We start from the raw sequence: 3,109 nt of genomic DNA, 5'->3' as shown, positions 1-3,109 counted from the left end.
TATAAATTAAACCATGGTTAATTTAATAACAAATGGCAACCAGCCACCTGTAACAGTAGACTGCTTCCTTAATGTCATTGGGGCAATCCCTTAAATAACAAATTGGAAAACATACACCAGATGATACAACCTACTGAGCAAGCCATTCATCCCTTTTATGCATCATATCGTTCTTTTGAAACATTCCCAAAGGAAGTACCATTTACTGTATCTCCTATTAGATTGAAGAACATGCAGCTATCTCAAAACCGTGAGACTAGAACTTGACTTAATTCCTTATCAGAAATGGAATGTGAATTCATGAATGTATATTATAATCTAAAAAAGAACCAAGTAAAGATATTATGTGATTACATCGACAACGAAGTTGAGGCAAAAAACTGTAACTAACAACAAATAGAAACAAGAATGTAAGGTTTACCAGTAACACTCCGAAATTAAAGTCAGAAAGTCCTTTTCCCACTGAATTTTGCCAAATTGCTTCTAAAGCTCGAATAATTGGAGATACATCTGTTCCACTAGCAAGGAAACCAAGCCTCGTGAAATCATTTTCCATCTCAACATAGTCCTCATTTACCGCATGGACAACAGCATCGATCAAAATTTGTTTATTTCGCTGGCACCAGAAAAGAAAAAGTTACCATTGGATACTCTGAATATATCTCATGAGATGCAATTGTAGCAAAAGATTATCCAAGGTAATGCAACCTTAGATAATCTGAATATCTACTAACAGATTAGAAAAGAAAAAGTTACCATTGGATACTCTGAATATATCTCATCGATCAAAATTTGTTTATTAGCAGTTCATTGTTATATTTGAGCTCAAACTTCCAACTTCCTATTTTATTTTAACTCTTATCAAATTAAGAATAGCATGAGGTATAAAAAAGAAAAAAGAAAAAAAGAAAAGACAAACAAACAAACAAACAAACAAACAAACAAACAAAAGAATTCTATTGACATATTAGAAAGACAAACAACTCCTCTTCCTCTAATTTCATAAATTAACAGCATGCCCCAAATCTGTAAAGCAGAGAAACAACACTATCAGAGTCACATCTTTTTTTTTTTGAGTTTTGTTGAGTTGAATCAACTTGACCAAGTTACCTGTCCAGACAGAGTCACATCTTTTTCTTTTCTTTTTTTACTTTCTTTCTTGAGTCTTGATGAACTGATCAAATCGACTAGAGATTTTTCAAGTTTCCAAATAGAGGTACAAAAAGACAATGATTAGTCAACTAAAGATTGGAAAAAAATGGCTGCTAAAATCAGAGCAAAAGGTATTTAATACCCACCTCCATGGAAATTATATTAAGGAATTAAAAGTAGAGTGGTCTATTTCACAGGTTGAAGCCAAAAGACATTTACAAACCTGGGAACCATGCTGATCACAAATAACCAATATGGGGACAGGGAAACAATCTGTTATGATAATTTGAGCATCATCATGAGGAGCTTGCAATAGTTGAGCAAAGGCCTGTAAAATAATCAATATAAGAGATTTTTTTTTAAGGGTAGTACAAGTCCTCTTTCTCGTCATAATCATTGAAAGCTTACATTGCAACCGACAAAGTATCAAGATTGATTATGCGCCCTAACTCAACAGGGATCCACCCTTTAAAATTGTTCGATGAGAAGTTTCTGCAGTTTAAAAGAAAATATAGATTGGTAAAAATATAAATGTACTAATGAAAGCATGTGCACTTAATAACTACAAGCCTCTGTACAAAGACATCATTGTAAATTAGAATATGTTCACAAATGACTGGCCCATCTCTAATATCTTTTGGTTAAGACTTACAGATATGTTAGACTCTCCAGCTTCAGGAATTCAGATGGAATGGAACCATTCAATCTTTGCCATGCACAATTCAAACAACTCCAGCTATCCAAGCTCGGCCAGAATGCTACCAACCAGTTCATTATTGTTCAATTTCCTGTAGAAGGAAACTATCAGAAATAATTTACACACAAATATCCCGAAATGGAAATTTTATTTTAAAGTAAGAACCTTCACAGATAGCTTAGCTTGGACATGTTCCCCAATTCGGGTGGAATTAGCCCAGTGAGCTTGTTACTGTGTAGGTACCTGGGAAGAATAAACAGGAAACACCATGACCAATGATGAAGAAAATCCCTGTTGCATGAATACTGAAGCTATGAAATAAATATCATGAAATCTAACAATTCTTGCTGACATTTTTCTGAAAACATAGAAAACAGAAATAAATAAATAAATAAAATAGGGTTTTAGATAGCATGACCAAAAAACAAAAAACCACATTTTCCTTTATGGTATGGAAAGAAAATGCAATAAAATGAAATGAAACTAAATCTCAGAAAAGAACATCAAAGCATCTGATTTATTAGACAAAATGCTTGTTGAATTTCCACTTCTCTGAAAATTCACCTGATGCAGCATTGCTTAAAAAAAGGCCAAAACCCTAATTTCCAAACAAATCACATCAGAGTCGAAGAGAGATCTCCGAAAGGGGCCAATCTCAGAAACTCCAAAGCAAATTCCAACAAATCAAACCACAACTCATACACAATACGCAAAAAATAAAACCTTTGGGATTTCTCCCACATCTACCGCATCCAAAACCTAACTCTCCCCGACGAAATCAAAAGCGATTTCCAAAAACTTAGCAATTCCGGTAAAAACACACAAAATGCAAGAAAAAAAAGGCACAAGACTGAATTTTCTGAAACTTTTTCCCACCAAACGCATCAAAACCCAACCATTCCTACCAAAAAAAAAAAAACCCTAGCGATTCCCACCACAATTTTGAGAGGAACCGACACTCCAAGAGCCACGAACCCTAGCGATTCCCTTCTTCAATCAGCGACGAATGGTGGAAGAAATGGGAAGAAATGCCAGATTACACGGTGAATAACAAAGATCGAAGGGAGATTCGTACGTACCTGGCGATGTCGAGATCGATTGAAGATCAGATCTTTGATTTTTACATTTTTTTTTCATCTTCCTTTCTTTTTCTTGCTTCGATCTCTCCCTCCCTCTCTCTCTTTCTCCTTTTTCTTTTCTTCTTTTCGTTTTTCTGGTTTGGCTCGGGTAAAAACCCACCGATGGCGAGTCTCTCGCTCT

The 3,109-nt window shown here is 35.0% G+C and overlaps 1 long non-coding RNA gene across 1 annotated transcript; it reads right to left on the bottom strand.

Moving 5' to 3' along the window:
• Positions 1-1,295: 1,295 nt before the first annotated feature.
• LOC131238630 (uncharacterized) lies at positions 1,296-3,109 on the bottom strand. Its single transcript, XR_009167991.1, has 3 exons — positions 2,929-3,109; positions 1,805-2,092; positions 1,296-1,644 (listed from the first exon to the last, which is right to left on the bottom strand). It is a non-coding gene; the product is annotated as an uncharacterized LOC131238630 (long non-coding RNA).

Source organism: Magnolia sinica, chromosome 3 (assembly GCF_029962835.1).
Source record: "Magnolia sinica isolate HGM2019 chromosome 3, MsV1, whole genome shotgun sequence".
Lineage (NCBI taxonomy): Eukaryota > Viridiplantae > Streptophyta > Magnoliopsida > Magnoliales > Magnoliaceae > Magnolia > Magnolia sinica.
The sequence above is the reverse complement of the archived record's forward strand: the minus strand, read 5'-3'. Positions and strand labels throughout refer to the sequence as shown.